General features: G+C 44.7%; 1 protein-coding gene across 10 annotated transcripts in view; it reads right to left on the bottom strand.

Annotated features, from left to right (window-relative positions):
• MRTFB (myocardin related transcription factor B) overlaps positions 1-24545 on the bottom strand; it is a 213897-nt gene that overhangs the window by 182007 nt on the left and 7345 nt on the right. For 8 of the 10 annotated variants that reach the window (XM_039233594.1, XM_039233590.1, XM_039233584.1 and 5 more), the window contains exons 1-2: positions 9721-9761; positions 1218-1282 (exon numbers count right to left, since the gene is read on the bottom strand). The gene's annotated coding sequence lies outside the window, so the exon portion shown is untranslated. Of the gene's footprint in view, positions 1-1217; positions 1283-1631; positions 1682-9720; positions 9762-24545 lie in introns of those variants that run through there. The other 2 variants (XM_039233580.1, XM_039233581.1) reach the window with 2 other exon arrangements.

Raw genomic sequence — 24545 nt, forward strand, 5'->3', positions numbered from 1 at the left:
TTCATAGGTTCAAAGCTGAACACATATTCATGTAATTGACAAGCTCAATAAAGATTCCACTGTCACCCAAGTTTGTGAATCACATCCTCTATGCTATTCTGCAAACTGGGATCGGTGTTTGAAAGATGTTAACAAGTCAGTTTTTAAACCTTCTTCAAGCTCCACTAGAAATGAAGAAAAAACAAAGTACTGCTCCCTACAGAGGAAAACTTTCAGTATCCAAAACAATTAGTTAGTTGCCAATAATGTAAAAATATTTATAATGAGGTAAGCTGGGAAACAGAACTAAAAACAAAGGACTCAACATATTTGAACATTTTCATCGTATTCCAAGAGTCTCACTCACACAGGAGAATCACAGTGTGTTCTCAGTGTGGAGAGTCTTCATGTAAGCGAGAATATCAGATGCAAGAGGTCATGGAAAACATAAAAGGCTTATTTCAATCAAAACCTTGCTATCTCAAAGACACTATTTTTTTCTCTTACTAGATTGGCAAAGATTAAAAAGAGTAACAAAACACAGTGTGGGCAGAGGTATGGAAAACAGGACTCTCATCAACTCTGCGGGGGGGGGGGCGATAAACTGGCAGACCCTACAGAAGGTAGCTTAGCCACAGGTACCACCACTGAGAATGGGTCTCACGTCTGGCTCTACAGTTACAGCTCCAGGGCGATAAGTGATGTGCGGGCCCGGTGATCAACACACCACTACCCACCAGAAACAGTCTAAATGGTCAACAAAGGAATGATTAAGTAAAGTACGGTGCCTCCAAACAACGAAATATCACACAATAAAACAATCACGTATGCTTAGCACGCCATCTACAACTCGTGTAGAGAAGTATATAAAACACATTGTTGCGTTAAAAAAAGACTACCATATATAGTGTAAACCAGTGTATTTACTGATAGGTATGTGAATACTTCTAAATCCACAGACACACTGCTAAAAGTATGTTCAGCAAAATATTAACAGCAGTCGTTTTGTGTGTCACAATCTCCCTTGAAAGCAGGCTGTAGAGAGACATTTTTTTTTCTTTTTTCCTCTCTCTCTTTTTTTTTTTTAACAAATAGTTTATTGTCAAATTGGTTTCCATATAACACCCAGTGCTCGTCCCCACAAGTGCCCTCAAGAGAGACATTTTTAAAAAACAGTGCTGGGGATGGGGGAGGGAGGAGGTTTCCTTTTAAAACATATTAAAGCATAAAAAACTTACCTCAGTAAAAATATTTAATTATCTTCCCGTCTTACATTCTCTTTCTTAGCACCTTTACTGTGAACCTGCGGGGGGAAAAGTAAAAATTACTTTTTCCTGACCACCTACTCCATGCCTGGTGGGGGCCATCAGAGAAAGCCCGGAGAGCATGAAATCTGAGATAAACTGGAAAGAACAAACCAGAAGTTACTAAAATGGGATGGCTGGCAAAGAAAGCGGGACGTTGCAAGTGTAATTAAATAACTTTTCCTAAATTGTTTGAGAACCTATAAATGGCATTCTCAACCAACAGGTGTAGAGCACTGTCAAAGGTTAAGGGTTGGCTGTGAGGCTCAGAGTGTCTGGTGTGACTCTCAGCTCTAGCACTTCCTAGCTTGTGTGCCTTGGCTTCTGCAGGTGGATAAACAGTAGTACCCAATTCACAGGGCTGCTGAGGATCACAGGAGATAATCCACATGACAGACTGTACAACGGTTCCTGGAACATAACAAATGTTCAATAAATGTTAATTTTTGTTTTCACTATTTTTTTTAATGTTTACTATTTATTTTTGAGAGACAGAGCATGAACAGGGAAGGAGCAGAGAAAGAATGACACCCAGAATCTGAAACAGGCTCCAGGCTCCAAGCCGTCAGCACAGAGCTCAATGCGGGGCTCGAACTTACGGACCATGGGATCAAGACCTGAGCTGAAGTCGGATGCTTAACTGACTGAGCCACTCAGGCGCCCCTATTTTACTATTATATGCTCTCATATAGTAAGTCTGTTTGCTACTCACCACCACCATTATTACTGTTATTGTTAATAAGAAATGATATAATCCTTGGCCTCAAGGGGCTCACAGTATAGTGGATAAGAGTTAGCTGAATACATACTATAAGGTCAGAGAAAGATCAAAGTCAATTATTCATTCACTTATTTAGCAAATACCTGAGCGTCTATCCTTTGCCAGGTATTTTGCTGGGCATCTTTGGACAGATGGACAGATACAGTTTCTTTCTTTGTGTTCCAGTCCATCACGGCCCAAGCATAGGGCAGATGAGCTGCACAAGGAGACAGATACTGGTCTTCACTGGGTGAGGGGCAGTGCGTACCTGAACCAGCAGAAGTAGGTAGTAGAACATTCTGGGTGGCAGGGATGGTGTTACAGGAAGCACAGGGCCTTGAGAGAATGCTAAGGAGCCTCATTGTTAGGGTGCATCTACAGGGCAGTAAGTAGTAAGGCCAGAAAGCAGGAGGGGCCTCCATGCTGAGCTGAGTTTGTTTCCTAATCTCAAGCACACTGATTATCCTGCTCAAATTGAATCACAGCTTACTTTTAACTTCAATCCAAACACTTTGCTGTTTTTCTTCATGGTTTCTTTTTTTCCTGTTTCAACGATGAAAGGGGTAAGAGTAGGAAAAAGAAAAAACCCAGTAGCCTCAACCCACGTTGGCACTGGTGGTGGAAGCAGCACTAAGTGATGACTTTCATGCGTTCCTGTTTAATTCCTCCAACATCCTCACACAGATGGAATTTTTCCTTTTACAGGTTAGGGAAGGGAGGCTCAGGGAAGTCAAACAGATCTCCTGAAGTCCATGGGCTAATAAACACAGAAACAGATTTAAACTGCAAGTCTGACCCTCAAAGCTTTCTTTCTCTTGGGCAAAAATATATAAGGGAATTTGCAGAATCTGAAGTCTGTTAATAACTACTTGTAACTTCGGGGTCTGTCAATTTCTGTACTTATACAGAAAAACAATCTCCATAGGTTCTTGGACAGGAAAATTCTATATCAGAAAGATGTCAATTCTCTCCATAAAATTGGTTTATAATTTTAACATGATCTCAATTTTTAAATGCCTTAATTTTCTGGAACTAGACAAAATGATTATAAAGTTCACATGGAAAAATAAACAAGCGAGAATTTCCAAGAAAATGAAGGGCAACAGGGGAAACTAAAACAGTTTATAAAACCAACAACGTGTACTGGTGTCTGAATACAAAGACTAATGGAATAGAACAGGGAGTCTACAGACAGGCCCAACACACGTGAAACAAATGGGTAAAGGTAACTGGTAGCCACGTGGAAAAAGATAAAGTTGAATCTATATACCATCCCTGAACATCAGAATAAATTCCCAATACTGTACATCAAAGATTTAAGAGTAAAAATGAGGGGCACCAGGTGGCTCACTTGGTTAAGCATCCAACTTTGGCTCAGGTCATAATCTCACAGGTAGTTAGACACCCACCCGCCCCCCCCCACCTCTTCTCTTTCTCTTTCTCTCTCTGCCCCTTTCCCCGCTTGCGTGCACTCTCTCTCAAAAATAAACATTGTTTTAAAAGAGTAAAAATGAAATCATACAAGCACTGAAGGAAAACATGAAAAATTTCAAATTGTTTTTAATTTTTAATGTTTTTATTTATTTCTGTGTGTGGGGGGAGAAAGAGAGAGAGAGAGAGAGAAAGGGAGAAAGAGACAGACAGCATGAGCAGGGGAGGGTCAGAGAGAGAGGGAGACACAGAACCTGAAACAGGCTCCAGGCTCTGAGCTGCTGTCAGCCCAGAGCCCGATGCAGGGCTCGAACCCACGAACCGCGAGATCATGACCTGAGCCAAAGTCAGACGCTTAACCGACTGAGCCACCCAGGCGTCCCGAGAAATTTCAAATTCTTGGCGGCCTTTCTGTGACTCAAAATCCAGACACCATAAAAGATTAATTTAAATTTAAAGAGAAACTACCTAAAATGTAAAGAAAAATCTTTTAAGCTTTCTCTATACCAAAATATATGGAAGTAAATTAAAAAACAAATAGCAAACTGGGGCAAACTGCAACTCACGTACCAAAGGGCTAATCTCTCTAATTTATACATTCCTACAAATCGATAAGGAAAAGGCAATCCAAAAGAAAAATTACAAAGGGTATGAACAGGTAGTTCACAGAAAAGGAAATAGAAATTGCCTTTAAGCATGTGAAAAGATGCTCAGTCTCATTCATAATCAAAGTTATGCACATTAAGACTACAGTGTTATCATATTTCACGTATCCGAATAACAGAAATCTAAAGGCTGGGAAACACTGCTGGAAAGCCACCTGGAGAAACAGGTACCCTAATGCGTTACTTACAAGAGTTCAAAAAGGTACAACCCTGAAGAAGGGCAGAATTTATAAAATTATCAATGAACCAGCATTCCCACTTCGGAAAGAAATCCCAACAGATATACCTCACATATAAGAAATATACGAAATGTATCCACATTTATTCACCATGACATTGTCTGTGATTGTTAAGAGACCGAACAAAACTCAAATAGGCGTCAATAGTCATTGCATAGAGGTTAGTTCAATAAACTATGGCACAGGCACACAACAGAATATTCTGAAGCTATTAACTAGTTCCTATACACCAACATGGAAAGATCCCAAAGGTATATGAACTGACCAAAAAGCAAGGGGTTGAATAACTTACATGGTATGTAATATTTTATACACAAAGAAGGTGGTATATATATTCTCCTGGTATTGGCCTGTGTCTACACAGAGCAACATCTACAAGGATACAAATAAAAGAGGTTATTTATGGGGAGAGAGGACAGGTTAGACCACAACAGAGTTGGAAATCAGACTCCTCCAAGTAAGCTGTTTCAATTTTTCAACCACATGAGTATCTTACCTATACAAAAATAATTTTAAAGTGTTAAAAGTGTTACTTGGGACACATGGGTGGCTCAGTCAGTTAAGCATCCAACTCGATTTTCGGCTCAGGTCAGGATCTCACAGTTTGTGAGTTCAAGCCCCGTGTTGATAGCCTCGTGCTGTTAGGGCAAAGCCTGCTTGGTGTTCTCTGTCTCCCTCTCTGCCCAACCCCCACTCTCTCACACGCGGTCTCTCTCAAAAATAAACATTAAAATAAATAGATTGTATCTACCTGTTTTTTAAAAAAGTATAGCCCACACAAAGGAGAAGGAAAAACACTCATCAGCCAGAGCCAAAATCCAACAAGCTTTAAAAAAGAGAATTTTCTCTGAAATTAGATATCAACAAGCAATTTTAGTGTGGCCATCACTAGAAGTTATAAAGACATTGTAATCTTTTTCTTCAAGCCATCTGAAGCCTATGATTTATACAAAAAGAGTTATTTAAAGGGGTAAGGAATTACGAGAGACAAGGAAGGGGCAATGAAAAGGATGCTTTAGTCTAATGGTTCTCATCGTATGGCTCCTGGCCCAGCAACAGCAGCATCACCTGAGAGCCCGGTGAGCAGGTTAAGTCCCCAGGCCGGCCCAGAGTTACTGAACCAGAAAAATCCTAGGAGCAGCGGATGGACGCAGCAATCCCTGTAATGCACACTCGAGTCTGAGAGCAACTGATCCGGTCCAGCACTTCCCACACACTGATGTGCATCACTTGGAGCAGGATTTTGTTAAAAGATCCCAGTTCAGTAGGTCGAGGCTGGGCCCCCGAGTCTGCATTTCAAACAAGCTCCAGGACACTGCTGGTCTGGGACCCACACTTAGAAGAAAAGCGGATGTCCACCTGCGGCCTCCCGGAAGGAGGGAAGCAAGCAGTCTTCATGTGACCGAGGTTCCTATGGAACCTGCCCTCAATATCAGATGGAAAAAGTCTTTACACAGGACTTCTGGATAAGAGAAACCATGCAGCCTCCCATAAAAAAGCTGTACCTAACATGTACTAAATATATTTTCAAAAATGTTCTTTATTAAGACAATAATAACTACCAGTTGTTGAAATCCAATTTAAGTTATGTCCCATTTGAAAAAACTTTCAATTTATGAGTGGACGTACAACCATTTCAAACTGAAAAACACAAAACAAAACAAAACAACCATATTCTTACATCTGTTGGGTTATACTGTCTGATTAACTTTACCTCATATCCATTAACCACACCACCTGCTCTCCATGAAAAATCACCCAGCATGTTTCTTTCTAAACATCCTACAAAAACTTGCTCTTATATTTATAAACACTAATTTTTCATTTGTGTTACACGGGGGGAACTTTTTAAAATTTATTTATTTATTTTTTAATGTTTTATTTATTTCTGAGAGAGACAGAGAGAGACAGCATGAGCAGGGGAGGGTCAGAGAGAGAGGAAGACACAGAATCCGAAACAGGCTCCAGGCTCTGAGCTGTCAGCACAGAGCCCGACGCGGGGCTCGAACCCATGAACCATGAGATCATGCCCTAAGCCAAAATCTGACGCCCAACCGACTGAGCCACCCAACTGAGTAAATGATTCTAGTTTAAGTAGAAGTAACTAGAAATGTGTACTTTCATTTTCCAAGACACGCTTTGGATGAATTTTTTGGCGTTAAACATGAATCAAGGTGCTGAAATTTGTACACATTCCCTATTTCACTGAAGACACCATCAATTCCCAGACACATTATTACTTCATGTACCACTAAGAAAAGTTGCCAAATCACTACATGCTAATTTAAAGATACAATTTCATTTTAGAAATGCACCTTAAAAATAAATCGCTTAATTATGAAGCTCAAAGATATGTGCATAGTAAGTCGCTCTTTTTCATCTATAAAGGCATGGAGTTTTGCCCATTCAACAATGTATCCCCCACAGCTAAAAACTGGAAAGTTTGATATCTATGCAATTTATATTATTTGTTCCATTTATATATATATATATATATTTTTTTTTTAAGTAGTGTAGAAAAAAAAGAGGGGTGACCTCTTTTTACCCTGCAACATGACACTGCTTGCTCAAAGTAATAAAAGTTAATTACTCTCAATCTGGAGAATTTTCCCATCTGAAAGTACTTGATGTATCTATCTCTAGTCAATGTAAAGTACATTATGATTCTATTTTGACAAGAGTCTTTACTTACATGTTTGTTTCCATAGCACCTTTCAAAAGTAACAAGCAATGAACAATAACCACCTTACAGCATCTTCTCCATCAACAAAAAGAAAAATGAATTTGCTTTGCAGATTTACAAGAGTTGAAGAAATGTACGATGTTACACTATAGCTATATGTTAGTCTGAGTTGAACTCTTTGACCCAGTGTGCATTTTCCTCCAGGCAACAAGATGAACAGTTTCAAAGGAAAAGCCAATTTCTAACAAATCACACTAGGAAGGACTGAGGACCTATGTCATTATAGGACATCTTCATTTCCACCTTTGAACACATCTACATCTTCTAAATTCTCTAACGTGGACATCAGCAAGAAAAAAGGTTATTTAATAAGTGGTTACACTAATTTGTATTTCACTCTAACTCAGACCTCTTTTAGTTATCCTACACATCATCACCGTCACTTCCCAAATCCACTCTACCTCACACTGCTCACTGACTCTCGTGTTTAGTGTCCGCATTTCTAACAAGAATCACAATTAAATAAAGCAAGTTTTTCACAAAGGGATACAGGTAAGAACCTCATCTCCCATCTGAGATTCTAGAATAATCAAAGAGAGCGTCACTGGCCAAGAGCCCACCTTTCTGGTATGCCAGATGCCTCAGAAAGAATAGGCAAAAAAATTCTCCCACAAAAATTGTCAGTTAAACTCTGCCCCCTTTCCTGTTATAACTGAGTAGACCATGGACCGCTGTTCAGAGTGGATCTCAGGGTGGAGCTAGTACTGTCTCCTAAGAGACATGTTTAGCTATAAAAGTAACTGGGGGACACCGCTGGCATTTAGTGTTTGGGGACCAGGATGCTGGACTTCACACAATGCATGGAACAGACCCGCATAATGAAGATCCATCCTGGTCCTGAGAATCATTTCAAGATCCAGCCAGATTAATCACTATAAACGGGCATTACTTTAGAACATAATACTGAAAAATTTTTAACAAGGAATTATGGGGAAACCCCAATAATTTAGAAGGTAGCTCAAGTGAGAGACATTGGGATAAAATAGGTCTGAAATTAGTGGCCATTTCCTGACATCACACGTTGGTAACATATAGTTACAATGTCACAATATGAGCATATCTCAACTAATGAGATATCAGCACTGAATCAAAAAATGCCGAGGTAATATTTTATTCGATATATTTTATTCATTATCAATGATAAGGGGTAGGAATCCAGCACCAGGCCGCAAACCTTGTGACACAAAGGGGCCATAGAACGTAGACTGAAAATACAGCATCCATGGAGGGGTTATATATTATTTATGTGTTGACTGAATCTGTAATTTACCTTGATCTGTTATCCTTATTGCAACCTAGGCTGTCTCTCCCCTTATCACCATAAATAGGTTCTCCCAACACTTAGGTGCCCCCCCCACCCCCTACCCACCCATGCAAGGGTCCGTCTGTAGCCTCCCTGTTTCCTTTTCCTGTGTGAAGTCGCCCCTGATAGTTTTACTGCTCTTCAATCTAAACATCTTCATTAGAAGCAGCTGCACGCACCCGGGTCGGTACAAGCTCTCTTCGAGCAGAGCAGTGTGTGCAAGATGTGAATGACACGGCAATGCGTGTCATAGATCGTTCTTTTCTTTCTCCCTTATGCTTAAATCGGAGCATGACACTGATTTTCAAATACGTGTGCAGGTAGGTTACACTGTCGATGAATTTGACGGTAGGGAGGTCAAGTGGGCTTTAGGAAAGTTTGCAGCAGAGGGGAGGGGCCTTGATACTGGCAAGGTTGAGCGCCACAGCTTCTCAAGAGTGGAATCGTGGACTCAACAACAAACTTCAGTTTCCTTTGCTAACAGCAAGCCCTGGGCTCCAATAGTCCGCTTGCATTCAGCCTGACAACCCGTCCCCGGCACATACCCGCTGCTCCAAGCCCGCTTCGGGGGTCGTGCAGGGCCAAACAAGAGTTCTTGACCATTGGGGGGGTCAGGGAGCCTTCTGGGAATACGACGAAGCCAAAGAACCTCTCCCAAGAAACTCCTATACCATGCTGCAGCCAGTTCCGGGGGGGGGGGGCTCCCATACACCTACTGCAGCCCAACTGGGACCCCAGGAATAGACCTCAAGCCCTAAAACCCTGAGAGTGGGGGTGGGGACAAGGATGCGAGGCAAGGACGGGACGTGGGCCCTGGAATCCGTGTGCCTGGGTGCGAACCCCCACTCCGGCGCTTCCCGCAGTGTGACTCTGGGCAGGGCGCTTCAACTCTCTTTGCAGCCCCGGCGCGGAGCAGCGCAAGTTAAGCGCCCGGCAGACAGTAAAGGCTCAATAAATCGTGCTGCCGCGGGCAGCGGCATCGCGTCCTGGCGTCGGCCCCGCCGCCGAAGGGCACCGAGGCGGGCCCCGGGGTCGCACCCGAGCGCGGGACCGGCTGCGAAGGGGACTGGCCCTGGCGGCTCCGCGGCCCCGGCCCGGCCGCCCCGCCCCGCCTCGCCCGCGGGAGTCCCGGGACGGCGCGGACCCGGCGGCTCCGCGGGGGCCGCCGGGCACGCCGGGGCGGCCGCCCAGGACGCGGGCCGCTCGCCGGGTCCGCACCCCGGTCCGGCCCTCGGCCTCCGCCGCTCTCACCCCCTCCTCAGCCCCCAACGGCCGCCACCGCCGGCCGCAGCTCACCTCCCGGGCCGCCGTCGCCGCCGCCGCCGCCGCTGCCGCCGCCGCCGCCGCCGCCGCGCGCGATCTCGCGAGACTTCGCTCCCTTCGGCGCTCCCCCGCCCTCCCCGCGGCGCTGCGCCGCAAGCGCGGACCCCGGCTTGGAACTCGCGCGGCGTGGCTCCCCAGAAGCCGCTCCCTGCCGCGGGCGTCAGGCCTAGCGGTGCCCGCGATCCACCGTCGCGGTTCCTGCAGGCTTTCCCCTAGGTCCGTGACCGCGAAGGGTTAAAAGCCAGGTGCGCGACGCCAGACACCCCTCACCTGGCCAGCCGGGTGCGCTTGCGCATGCGCATGCCCGGGGCCCTGGACCTGCGAGCCTTTGCAGACGCTGAGAGCACAGTGACAACCGTAACCTTAACAGCCCGTCTTGGAGGGCTTACTGTACTTCTGCAAGTCCCCATGCGTCCTCACGAGAGCCCCCGCGGAGTGGGCATTACCATCCTCCCTACTCCAGAGAGGAAAAAACGGAGGCTTGGCCAGGCTAAGTAGCTCCAGCTCACACTGCGAGGGCTTGGCAAACAGGGTTGTCCGACACCCAAGCCAAAGCCCCATTTTTCTGCCTCCATGACAGGCCCAGGCCCTCGCCTCGGCCCTCCTTTGACTGAGGGTGCTGATCCTCAAGGGCTTTGTCTTTACTTCCCTCCCAAGTTTCACCAAGGGTAGGAGAAGGTGCTCCTAGGGGGCCAGTTGCTACAGTCAATGAGCTGCTATCCAGAAAATGCTTCCCCCTCATTACATGAGCTCCCTATGGCCTCCCTGTGCCGGACTCAGTATAGGGCCCTGAAAACTATGTAACTGTTCTTATGTTCAGTGGTCTCCTCTTTAGACCGGTGGCATTTTGATTGTAGAGAGCACCGTAGAAGGGGACACAGGACACAGACCTAAACTGTACATGATGTGAGGCAGCACAGAGAAAGGTGTGTCTTCTTCCCTAGGGGTAAACCCTTCACGTGACATAATGGTTTCTAAAGCAAAGGGGCTAGCATTTATTGAGGACACTTCACAGTGGCCACCAATATTCTTCCAAGTTAAGTCAGAGGAGAATGGAGACCGGGGAGATGGCGAAACTGGCCTGGAGTTCCATCGTGAGACAAGATCTAAACCTAATCCTGAGCCCAGAACCCAGTACTGCCTTGCGCCAAAGTCCCATGAGTGAGCGTGAGCTGGGACATCTGGGCCAGAAAGCTGCTGGGAAATCAAGCGCCCTGGAGGTACTAGCTACTTCTTCACCTCGCATCAGGGGCCACACAGGCTTAGCAAGCCCACCTGACAGTCACATCAACATCGGCAAACGTTGGCCTGCCCATTCTCGGAGCCTATCCACCCGCTCCAGAAGCAATGCCATTCTCTACAGACCAGAGATTATGGGTGGCCCTCCGTGTGCCAAAATCGCCCAATCCACCTGATGGAGGAAGAAGCGAGAGAGGAAGGGAATTCGCCCCTTGTGGGAAGCTTCAAGGTACCAAGCCCTGCTCTAGTACTATCCATTCATTACCTCATTTCTTCCTCCCCAAAACCCCACGTGGAAGGTATGGTTGTCCCCACTTTAGAAAAGAAATCAAGGAGCTAAGAAGGGAGTGAAATTGCCCAAGGGTGTACAGTTGGTAAGCGGGAGGGGTGGGATTGTACCTCAAGTTGGTCTGTCCCCATACTCGAAAACTAACTCCGTGACTAACAAGGTTCTTTGCTACCCCAAATGCCTGTGTCCTCATGAAACTGAAATCTCCTGAGGTCAGGGCTCCAGTATAAGATACTGTATGTTGTCTTCTGGGTGGGCCATGCCTCAATAGTCTCATCTAAAATAAGGATATAGGGGCTCCCAGATAGCTGACAGTGCCAAGACTGCTTAGGACTCTCCCTCTCTCTCTCTCTCTCTCTCTCTCTCTCTCTGCCCCTCCCCTGCTCATGTTCTCTCTCTCTCCAAAAAAAATTTTTTTTAACTTTAAAAATTAAAAAGCAAGGATATAAAGAGGTTGTTGGGAGGATTACCCAAGTTAATTTATATGAAGCATGTAGAAAGGTGCCTTGCACAGGTTAGGCGCTCAGCAAATTGTAGCTATTATTACCATGGGTGCAATGTCTGTGATGCTTTATTCTTTCCCCACCTCCCAATATAAACTCTCAATCAAGTTGGGGGATATGACTTTATTTTCCCAGGCCCATGGGAATAAAATTAGTTTCTAGCAACAAGAAATTCCTTCTAAAGGACAAAATTACCCCTGCACTTCCTCTTGATGATGGAAAGAAATCAGAGTCTCTTGAAGCTCTGATGCACTCTCTCTTCCCTGTTTCCTGGGGGAACTGGGGACCAGGCTTATAAAAGGTTCCCCTCATATAGGAGAAGCTGCCCAAATATTTTTAAGTTGTTGGCCAAAACAAAAAGAAAAAAATTTAATCTGAAACTTCTTAAGAAAATTTTGGCACAGTTGGAGGTTAATATAACCACAGTAACGTCATGACTGGGTAGAAAGTTTTTACGGGAAAAGAAGCTGCCACACACTCAGGCCATCATAACCCACAGTAAGGTTTCTACTTCGACACGAGGCATACCACACATCCCCGTTGATGGCAATGTCTTACTGTGGAAGCAAGTCTCATTGGTGGAGAGGCGGATGCAGCAGAATCCGTAGAAGACATTACAGTTTGACAAAACAAAAACAAACAGTAAAAAGCCCCTAGTGTGATGGGGCACCTGGGTAGCTCAGTTGGTTAAGTGTCCGGCTTCGGCTCAGGTCGTGATCTTACAGTCTGTGGGTTCGAGCCCTGCGTTGGGCTCTGTGCTGACAGCTTGGAGCCTGGAGCCTGATTTGGAGTCTGTGTCTCCCTCTCTCTCTGCCCCTTCCCCGCTTGTGCTCTGTCTCTCTCTGTCTCTCAAAAATAAATAAACATAAAAAATTTTTAATGTGATTCTAATATGCACACCTCTGAGGTATAATTTTCAAAAAAGCACTATTAAAATGCCTTTTGAGGGGCACCTGGTTGGCTCAGTCTGTTAAGCGTCCAACTCTCGGTTTCAGCTCAGGTCATGATCTCATGGTTTCCTGAGTTCAGGCCCTGCATCCAGCTCCATGCTGGTGGTGCAGAGCCTGCTTGGGTTTCTCTTTTTCCTCTCTGCCCCTTTCCCCCTTGCACTCTCTCTGTCTCTCTCAAAAATAAATAAATAAAACAAAAAATATAAAAAATAAAATGCCTTTTGAGCCAGGAGAAATTTTATGATGCAATTTATTTAATGCCCATTCATTCAATAAAAATGTATTAAGCATTTAAGTGTCAGTTACTGTGTTAGCAGCTGTCAGCAGTACAGGCACAGCCCATGCCCACATCACATTGATGAGCACATGGATCACATAGAAGAAGAGACAGGTTTTAGTTAAATAATTCAACCAATAGGTGTTGAAATATTATGTGATAAATATAATGAAAAAGAAGAGCAAATGACAGAAAGAAAGAAAGAAAGAAAGAAAGAAAGAAAGAAAGAAAGAAAGAAAAGAGAGAGGGAGGGAGGGAGGAGGAAGGAAGGAAGGAAACAAAGAGAAGAGAAATAAAAGAAAAGAAAGGAAGGAAGAGAAAGAAAGAAAGAAAAGAAAGAGAAAGAAAGAAAGAGAGAAAAGAGAGAGGGAGGGAGGAGGAAGGAAGGAAGGAAACAAAGAGAAGAGAAAGAAAAGAAAAGAAAGGAAGAGAAAGAAAGAAAGAAAAGAAAGAGAAAGAAAGAAAGAGAAAAGAGAGAGGGAGAGAGGGAGGGAGAAGGAAGGAAGGAAGGAAACAAACAGAGAAGAGAAAGAAAAGAAAAGAAAAAAGAAAAGAAAAGAAGGAAGGAAGAGAAAGAAAAGAAAGAAAGAAAGAAAGGAGAAAAAGCATGATGGAAGGGAGGATAGGAAAGATCTGGATTGAACTGGGTTCTCAAGGGCACATCAGACTGAACTGGGTTGAGGAGAGGGGGGATCATTCCAGAGACAGGGACAGCATGGATCAGCAGGGTAGGTAAGTGTTGGTAGTTGGGAAGGCGGGGGGGACTGGGCATTTAAGAGGTATCTCAGACCTGTACATACCATGAGCAATGGGGACAATGGAGAGAAGAAAACCCAAGTGGAGGTGGAAGAGTGTGGCGAGCTATGACATTGGTCCCCACATACACGTCCTGTCCCGTTGGTCAATTCCAGCTGTTTATGGAAACTTATCACCTCTGCCCCCCACCCTGCATCCAGTGCTTCGTCAAGGACGGGCAGGCTGTAGTGACACAGCTGTCGTATCGCTAGCCAGTCTGTGTTATAAATCCTGGCACCCCAGAGTAGAAGCAGAATGCAAATCTCCTGCCTCCTTGTAACTAGGACAGGGGATGCGACGTAGGCCCTGTAGGCCGGATGCATCACGTGAGACTGAATCCGGTCATGAGCTTTGGTTCTGTTGAAGTGACTGGTGGCCAGAGCAGCCAGGTTTGGGCATGGCAGCTGCAGGGTCGAGCTCCCGATGGAGAAGCCGCCCTGCTGACGGCAGTGGTGGTTGCGGTTGACAACATTAGCTCCTGGGGCCAGGCCTGCAGTGTGGTTTGGGGCATTTTTCCTAGAAGCTTAGCCTCAATCTCTTTTCTCCAGCCCTCACTATGATTCTGTGGGATACCTAACATCCTTTATTACATTCCCCTTTCTGCTTAAAGCAGCTAGTGTTCCCACAAAGAACGTTGACCCCTCACAGGCCAAAGCCAAGTGCACCCAAAGAGACTTGAAAAGAGACACACTGCTGTAGGAGAAAACACCAGGAAGCCAGTTCACTCTCCCTGCCTTCCATGGAATCTTCATTCCCACCCATGTTTTCCCCACAGCTAGGGGATAAGACAGGACCCACATGGCACAGAAACTGAGAAACCAAAGATCTTGGGTCCTTGACTATATCACCAAGCAGCTGGACTGACCCCAGACTCATAAGGCCAATGATGTCCCCTTCCCTGAGCTAAAGCATGTGGTTAAGTCAACCTGAGTTGGCTTCTCTGTTCCCCACAGACCACGCATTCATACTGGAGCAAGGAGGAGAGGGGCAGCTTACAAAGAATGGGCATACCTCTTCCCTGGCTATGTCAGGAGCCACCCCAAATCCTGAGCGACTTTGAACATTTTTCCCTCCCACCCCTGAGCAGTATCAATCCCACTCAGGTAAGCACTACCTGATTACAAACACTTTATTCCAAAAGACACATCCTTCCTTTGCCTTACTATCCTTTAACGGTCTCTTTCATAGGCACAAAGTGGTTCTGTTTCTTCCCCAGATCCTACATCTGGTAAGTGACAGAGCTGAAGTTCTGGAGGTAATCCAGATCCCAGATTTTTAACCACTAAATTTAATGCCATTCACCATCCATTCTCATCATAATATATATATATACACATATATATGTAAATATATATGTATGTATGTATGGCCTTTAGCCAAGAAAAAAAAAAAAAGAACTCAAATCCATTTCCATATTTGCTATCTGGCCTTGAGCAAGCTTCTGAAGTCTCACTTTGAAATGAAAATGAAGTTAATGATGCCAGCTTCATAGATTTTGGCAGTCATCTGCACCAATCACCCATGACTTCTGGCTTCCCACCTTCTGGGCACATCCAAGTTGGGGCACTTCCTGGTAAGGTCATGTAACTAGTCCTGGCCAAGAAGTGTGAGCAGAGGGAGTATATGTCACTTCCGGACTGCTGCTGTGTCAAGCAGAGCCCCCCAACCAATCCATCGGGGACATATAATGTGAGTAAAACCCAAACCTTTATTGTTGGAAGCCATTACATTTGGAATGGCTGTCCTCGCATGTGCTGACCTATCATGATTGATGCATACAGCGTGGCCATTTGCTCATTTATCCACCTGCCATGGTCCAAGCCCCAGCTAGATAAGCAAGAAAGGTCAGGCAGCAGCCCTAAAGATTCGGGCTCAAGACGTCTGGGGTGGGGCCCAGCCTCTGCAGTTCCATGGGGCTTCCCAGTGATTCTGATGCGCCGGCTAGCCTGAAGTCTTTGCATTACTATCGGCTCATCATGTGATGGAAGAGTGGGACAGGGTCCCTACCACTGAGGGCCACACGGACTGCTATTTCACACCTCTGTGCTTTGACTCATGCTGGTCCCTCTGCCTGGCATACCTTCCCTCAATGCCTACCAACACCAGCCAAGTCTTCAGATACTCAGTTTGATGACTCTAGAGGCTGTGGCCATTCCCCACAGCAAAGTCCTACAACTATCCTGGCATGGGCCTCCTCCATTAGATTGCAGCCTTGTGCAGGGTAAGGCCTTGGCTTCCTTTCTCTGGGCCATCCGACTAGCACTGTGGGGGTGGGGAGGGATTTGTGTTCAAACGTCAGCCATAGCCACCTTATTACACAGCTTGCCAAAACCAAAGCCCTACAGCTTACAAGAGAGACCCTCCCAAGAAGACTACCAGCAAAGTATTTAAGAAAGCAGGTTCAGGATTGTAATCCAGGCCCTGCCCCTTTGTAGCTTTGTGACCACAACCGCCATATTTAATCTCTTCTGAGCCTCAGTTTCTTAGACGTCAAATGGGATGCATCACAGTCCCTGCCTCACACAACTGTTATGAGAATTCAGTGAACCATGAGAACTGAATTAAATTCCAGCCACGTTCATCATTACCATTATTGTCCCTGCCTCTTTCTTATCATCACCTACTACCAGTACTGAGCATGCCCCATAACTGTCATTATTAATATAATTACTCACCACATATTCCCTCCCTTCCGCCAACCCTGAGTGACTTTGCTAAACATTCCTTCCAAAAATGGAGAGTATTCTTGGAATGTTTGAAATGAGTTCTTCGTTGTTTCATTGATGGTTCAGTGCCCACAACCACTAGGGTTTAGCATCCTTAGTGCCCCCTGGGGAAGCTGGCCAACCAGCTCCTCAGGAAATGGTGGCTGCCAATACTTTTCCATCCAGGCTACCTGGATACAGCTAAGAAAATATGGGCTCTCCCGAGGCTCCCCATCTCACGGACTTGACTTCCTCCTGCTCCGGGATACTCTGGGTTCATTCCTGTTTGGCCCAACCACTGTGAAGATGGCCCCCACCCCTTGCTATGGGAGTGGCAGGATCCCAGTCAAAGAGGCCTGTGGACTTCTGGAATCATTGATAGCACAAAAAAATCATCATAACAATAATAATACCTGGAACGCGTTTACTTCTTTCTTCCCAGAGAGAGCTAAAAGAGTCAGGCTTTTGAGTTTCAAATAATAAACGCTCCTTAATCCATGAGTGCGAACAACCCTTGCCTTCCTTATCTTTCATACATCCGGAGCACAGTGGGCAAAATCTGGGTTTTTGAGAAAACATTCCTGAGGTTTCATGCTGAACAACTCCAAGCTGGTATGAAAAGGAACGGAAAAACAAAATTCCCCCACACCAGAAGTGTTACCAGAGCAGGGAACTGACCGAATAAAAACCAAACCTCAGACAAAAAAATAAAGAAAAATGTCAGCTAGGTTTTTCTGATTGAGAAGTTTCTGCGGACCGGGCCAGCCACGCAAGTTTTCTGCTAGGATCCACTTTTCTGTGAAAGGCACCAAGGTCTGTGAAGAGGGAGAGAAAGACGGGAAGTCAGAGGAAAAGAAAACAGCTTGCATGCTGCGAGCAGGAAGGGCAAAGATCAAGGAAGGGATAAGAAGGCGGCCCCAAGAGGGGAGATGCATGCATCACGGACAGCGGTCAAGGTAAGAGCACCACTAGTTGAGAGGTTTATCCAGAGGGCTCGAGCAGAAAACAGAAAAACGTCCTTCCTCCTCTCCATCTCCCTGAGACTTTATTGACAGACAGCTGCTCAAATAAATTTGTATTCCCATTTCAACTGACTCATTTGGCTGGAACAATAAGCTTACATTCCAGAGCCTGGGCTGACCTCATGCACCCCACTGCCGATAAAATATTAACGATGTAAGTAGTGCTTTTTGCACTAAGAAGGACTGTAAAATCTGGGTTCCCTTCCGTCTCGCTTCTGACAGCAGCTTCCGGCATTCGATGCTGTGTTCTCATGTCAGTCATTCCGTGGGGAGAAAGGAAGGGGGGACGGATGAGACGAGATGGGGGCATGTTTTGCCATTTACCAAGATTTAGGGACCAGCCCTTCGATGCAAAAAACACAACGTGGCAAATAAAGAAAATTACAAATAAGGAGGGAAGCTATGGTGATGGGCTAAAATCAGTAGTTTGGTTGTGAACTAAAGTTTCTTAAGAAATAGATAGAGATAGGGGCGCCTGGGTGGCTCAGTCGCTTAAGTGTCCAACTTTGGCTCAGGTCATGATCTCACAGTTCGTGGGTTGGAGCCCCGCGTCGGGCTCTGTGCTAACTGCCAGCTCGGAGCCTGGAGCCTGTTTCAGATTCTGTACCTCCCTCTCTCTTACCCTCCCCTGCTCACACTGTCTCTCTCTCTCTCTCTCAGAAATAAAAAACATTAAAAAAAAAAAAAGAAAGAAAGAAATAGAGATAGAAATACAGATGTGTGTGTTTGCATGGATCAATGTATACATTTCCAAGCTCTAAACACTGAGGGGACCTAGAAGCAAGGATTCCTCGCTAGCAATGAGAACCTTTAACACTCATGTCTTACATATTCCAATCAGAGGGACCAGGGCTCCTGGGAGAAGTGGTTGTTTCCAGAGCTGGGACAAGGAATATACCAGACTAGCCGGGAGCACTATGTAGTGCCAAGAAAATAGAGAATTGCTTTAAAAAGTCTAGGTGTTAATTTTGAGGATAAAGGAGCCAATGTGGAAGAGCTCCCAATGGCCTGAACGGGAACAGTCTAAGCAACAACAACAAAAAAACCCAATAGTGTTGGATTATAAACCTTAAAATGAAATAAATACCTTTGAGTTCATATTGATGGAAGGAAAGATGGAAGGGAGGCAGTCTCTCTCCTTAAAGAAGAATTACAATTTTTTTAAATAGTTTGTTGTCAAGTTGGTTTCCATATAACACCCAGTGCTCATCCCCACAAGAAGAATTACAATTAATAAATGTAGAGTGAATGAAGGAAATTAAAAAAAAAAGTTTTCACCATTAGCAAAGCACAGGAAATAATTGCTGCATTAGGATCCACCCACAGACGCTAAAATTTAAGTGGGCCAAAGTTTGAGGAGAAACAGGGTAGGGATGAAGTAGCCCTTCCAAGACATTTATTAATTATAACGGGAAAACTAGTAACTTCATGGTGAAGAAATCCTATAAATACCATATTAATCAAGTGACTGAGGTTAACATCACTAGTACTAAGTTATGTTTTTATGTGCCCCTGATACAGTTAACCAAGGAGGGCACTTCACCTCTGTGGTATCCTCACCCAGAACTTATAACGCCTGTCATATCCCGAAGAAACCAGCAGACAAACCAAACTGAGGGACATTCTACAAAATACCTGACATGTATTTTCATTAAAGTGTTAAAGTCATGAAACTAATAGAACACTGTATGTTAGCTATACTGGAATTAAAATAATAAAATAAATAAAAATAAAATAAAATAAAATAAAATAAGATAAGATAAAATAGTGTCAAAGTCATAAGAGACAAGGAGAGCCTAAGGAATTGTCACAGACCAGAGGAGATGAAAGAGATATGATTGCAGTGTGAGACCCTGGACAGGAAAAGGATGTCAGAGGAAAAAACTAGTGAAATCTGAACAAAGTCCATAGGTTAATTAATTATATAGTACCTGTGTTAACTTCTTAGTTTCAATAATTGTGCTATAGTTTAAAAGATACTGAAATTCAGAGGTGCTGGGGGAAGGGTATATAGGAATACTCTGCTGTTCTGGAAAAATCCCTAAGTCTAAAATTGTTTGAAAATAAAAAGGTTTGGGTAGCTGAGTCAGTTGAGAGTCTGACTCCTGATTTCGGCTCAGGTCATGATCCCACAGTTTATGAGATCAAGCCCTGCACCCTTGCACAGAGCCTGCTTGGGATTCTCTCCCTCTCTGCCTTTCCCTGCATTCTCTCTCTCTCAAAATAAATAAACACTAAAAAAATAAAAAAGTTTTCTATGTGTTTTGTTTTGTTTTTTAATGAGGAGCTGAATTTACACAGGCATGGCTGACAAAGTTTCCTAGGAGCAAGCTGGAAAGCATCTATTCTAAAACTGGTATAAGAAATAAGGCCCTTGGGGCACGTGGGTGGCTCAGTTGGTTAAACGCCTGACTCTTGACTTCAGCTCAGGTCAGGATCTGATGGTCATAAGATCAAGCCCTGAGTTGACTTCTGCGATGACAATGCAGAGTTTGCTTGGGGTTCGCTCTCTCTTTCTCTCTCTCTCTCTCTCAAAATGAATAAAAGAAAGAAAGAAAGAAAGAAAGAAAGAAAGAAAGAAAGAAAGAAAGAAAGCCCTTAAGAGCTATCTGTTTCTTGGGGGAGGGATTTGAGGGGAGTTTCATTTGACAACAAGACATGGTTCTGGTCCTCAGAGAGCTTACTCCCTAGGGGAGGAGAACAGACTCCAGATAAGTACCAAAGAAAAAGAAAGTAACTATAAGCCGTGCCAAATGCTGTGAAGGAAATCAATAAGGGGGCTGGGAAAGCATTTCTAAGGTAATGACACCATAACTGAGACCTAAGGCATAATGAGTGGAATATATCAAGAATGGGAGAGGAAGAACCCCACTTAGAATGATACGGGCAAAGCCCGGAAGGAGCTTGGTGTGTTCGAAGAGATGGGGCGCAGATCGCTGAGAATACTAGGTCGTTATTTGACTTCAGATAAAATCCTAAATGCACAGTAGACACCACCACCACCACAACTACCATCTGCCATGTGGCATACCGCCTTCCCAACAATCCTACCCTGTCGGGTAGGGATGAATGAAACCACCACCATTACCCCCAGTACAAACCCTCTCTAAGTGGCAATAACCAATGGAGTGGAATCACGTGCTATGGTCTCAATGTTTATCTCTCCCCCCCCCATATTCATACAATGAAAATCTAATCCCCAAGGTGAAGGTGTCCGGAGGTGGGGGTCTTTGGGAGGTGATGAGGTCATGACAGCAGGGCCCCCAGGAGTGGAATTAGTGCCCTTCTAAGAAGGACCCCAGCGAGCTCCCTTGCCCGTTCCGCCACTTGAGGCCACAGAGAGACTCTGAACCAGGAAGTGGGTCTCGCCAGACACCAGACCAGCCAGCAGCGCCTTGATCTTGGACTCCCCAGCCTCCGGAACTGTGAGAAATAAATGTGTGTTGTTTATGAGCCAGCAAGTTTATGATATTTCTGTTAACAAGCCAGCAGGGACAAAGACACCTCGCCAGTGTGGGGAAATCAATCTCTGCACTGCTCTTTCCCCTGGCAAAACCCACTGTGAGGAGAAGAGGCCAAAGGGGAGGCCTGTTTTTCAATAGAGCACGCTCCTGACAGAAGAGGCCTGCACGCCGCGTCCAGCGCGGTTCGCAATTCGAGAGTTGAGAAGTAATGAACTGTTCTGAGAAGAAAATTAAGTGGAGAAGAATACGGAAAGGAAAGTAAAAGAAAGGAGGGAGGGGACGATGTTCAGAACACTCTGAAGACCCCTAATGATCCTTTAGAAGTTGTCTGTATTGAAGTCCCCTTCCAGAGCCCCAGCCCCTGGTGCGAAGCCCTACCACGGGCTCAGGTCTGGTGTGCCTCTGCGCATCTGCGTGTGTCCCCGAGGGTGCATGCGTGTCTGTCTGTCTGTGCATGCGTCTGTGTGCATCTGTGAATGTTTCTGTCGGTCTGAGTCTGTGTGGATCGCGGTGCCTGTCCAGGCTTGGGCATGTCTTTGCTTTTATGTGCCTCTGTTTCTAAATGTGTGTGTGTATCTGCATCTGCGTCTGTGTGTGTCTGTGTCTGGGTGTGTTTGGGTGTACAGGAAATGGCAGCAAGGGGCTGACTGGCTGCCAGAGGGAAGACAAATGAATGGCCTTAAGAGCCAGAGGAGAAGTTGGCGGAGCCAGGAGGAAGTCGAGGCTCAGGTGACAGTGAGAAAGTAAGGCCCCAGGAATTCAGAGACAGCCTTGCAAGGACCTTGGAATTTCCCCAGGACTTGGAATGTAATGGGTGTGGCAAGTCGGTTCCTAATTATCTAGAGACCTCACAGGGCAGGAGGACCCTCCCCCTTTGGACCCTGGCCCCCAGAGTGTTATCTTCGTTTTGCAGCAGAAAAAACCCGAGCCCCTTGGCTAGGACTTTCTTAAGACTGAAGAGGAACCCTCAATCACTAAGCTTCCAGAGGCCTGCGGTGGACTGGCCCTCCGCTGAAAACACTGAATCACAATGAGAAAATCATCCCTTTCTATTGCTTTCAATCCCTCTGCTGGGAAAGCCCACTGTTGGTGCTACTCTTTTGGTAACACCTCTTTTGTTTTTCTTTTTTTAAAGAAAATATTTTTTCTTTAGTATCATTCAAGAGCACCCTAGCCTTAAGCACAATGACTGGGACACAGTGTCTAATGGGTATACAGAAATATAGCTCTAGGGGCGCCAGGGTGGCTCAATCAGCTAAGCGGCTGACTTGGGCTCAGGTCGTGATTGCCTGCTTCGTGGGTTCGAGCCCCACATTGTGCTCCGTGCAGACAGCTCAGAGCCTGGGGTCTGCTTTGGATTCTGTGACTCCCTCGCTGCCTCTACCTGGCTCACACTCTGACTCTCTCTCTCTCAAAAGTAAATAAAAACATTAAAAATTTAAAAAGATAAAGAAATACAGATCAACAGATATGTGATTTCACAGCAATAACAGAACCCCACAAAACAGTTCTAGTATCCACCTGTAGTTAATTTGGCCATCTTAGCCACATAAATGTGAGGGCAGGGAAGATTTCCATTTGGTAGACATCTTAATTTTTCTTAACTACTTTTGGAGTAAAATATGAAGCATTCAACTCATTAGAAACTAATATGGAAGCCCTTCCTGAGCTTTTAAAAAACTCAAGACTTTTGGGGCACCTGAGTGGCTCAGTAATTTAGGTGTCTGACTCTTGATTTCATCTCAGGTCATGATCTCACGGTTGGTGGTTTCTAGCCTGGAATCAGGCTCTGTACTGACAGTGTGGAGCCTGCTTGGGATTCTCTCTCTCTCTCCCTCTCTCTGCCTCTCTCACGTGCTCTCTCTCCCTCTCAAAAGAAATAAACTTAAAAAAATTTTTTGAGACTTTTGTGAAATTACAGGTATATTTAGGAGAACTTTTATTTGTTTGTTTTCTTGCTTTGAATTTTTATTTTGAAAAAATTCCAAACCTACAGAAAACTGACAAGAATTGTACAATAAACTCTCATATTCTTTAGCTAGAGTTACCAACTGTTTACATTTTGGCACGTTTGTTTTCTCTCTGTATGTGTAGGTACGCATGTATACACACATATGTGTAATATCGACACATACACATAAAGACATATATATGTGTATACACACATGTACATACACACACTTAAAAAAATTTTTAATGTTTATTTATTTTTGAGAGAGAGAGACAGAGTGCAAGTGGGGAGGGACACAGAGAGACGGCGACACAGAATCTGAAGCAGCTCCAGGCTCTGAGCCATCAGCACAGAGCCCGACTCAGGGCTCAAACCCACAAACGGTGAGATCATGACCTGAGCCGAAGTCAGACGCTTAACCAAATGAGCCACCCAGGCGCCTTGCACATACACGCACTTTTAAAAAATAAAACAGTGAAAGATTTATAATGGAATTGGCCCTACACTCTTCATTCCCTGGGGCAATGGTTTTCAAACATCTCTGCACATTTGGGACGATTATATTATATTATATTATATATATTTATAATATTATTTATATTATATTATATTATATATATTTATAATATTATTTATATTATATTATATTGTATTGTATTATATATCAACCGGCACTGATATAATTTGGTTGGAGTGAGGCTTAGGCTTCATGCAGAGTGTTAGTAGCTCCTGGGAGGATTCAAAAGTGCAGCCAACATTGAGAACCATGCTCAATCTTTTTTCTTAAAGGCAAGTCAGACACTCACCTCTCAATCTTGAAAATTCTTTATTCTCAAAAGCATTTGAGACTAAATTGCCACTATCATCACCCTTTATCCCTAAATCCTTCACATATCTCCTAAGAGCAAGGAAGGACGTTTGCTTACATAACCAGAGTATAACCACTAACCTCAGGCAATTTCATACTGACACCATGCCAGCATCTAATATTAAATCCATATTCAAAAGTTTACGAACTGTCCCAGTAAAGTCATTCCAGTAATTGTAGCTTTTCTGATCCAGGATCCAGTCCAGAACCATGATGCATTTATAGCCTTTTCTCTTCCCTCTTATTTAATGTAAGGCCGGTCCTCAATCTTTCTTGGCCTTCCATGACGTTGCCCAAACTCCCTTTCTTTTTTTAAATTTTTAATGTTTTTTATTTATTTCTGAGAGAGAGAGAGACGGTGTGAACAGGGGAGGGTCAGAGAGAGAGGGAGACACAGAATCCGAAACAGGCTCCAGGCTCTGAGCTGGCAGTCAGCACAGAGCCCGACGTGGGGCTCAAACCCACGAGCAGTGAGATCATGACCTGAGCTGAAGTTGGACGCTCAACCAACCGAGCCACCCAGGCGCCCCGCCCAAACTCCCTTTTTAACACGGGAAACCAGAGCCTAGAGCTAGGGGTACTCCAGCTGGACTCCAGTCGACTTTTGTTTTCTGAGTATTTATCTTTCTGGCTAACTTCTATTTATGGCAAGTGACACTCATTTCTTATTTATGGTAGTGACATACGTGGTGTTGTTGTTGTTGTTTTAATTTAGAGAGTGAGTGAATGTACAAG

This window comes from Hyaena hyaena, unplaced genomic scaffold (assembly GCF_003009895.1).
Source record: "Hyaena hyaena isolate Hyena2069 unplaced genomic scaffold, ASM300989v1 scaffold_76, whole genome shotgun sequence".
In the NCBI taxonomy this organism is placed as follows: domain Eukaryota; kingdom Metazoa; phylum Chordata; class Mammalia; order Carnivora; family Hyaenidae; genus Hyaena; species Hyaena hyaena.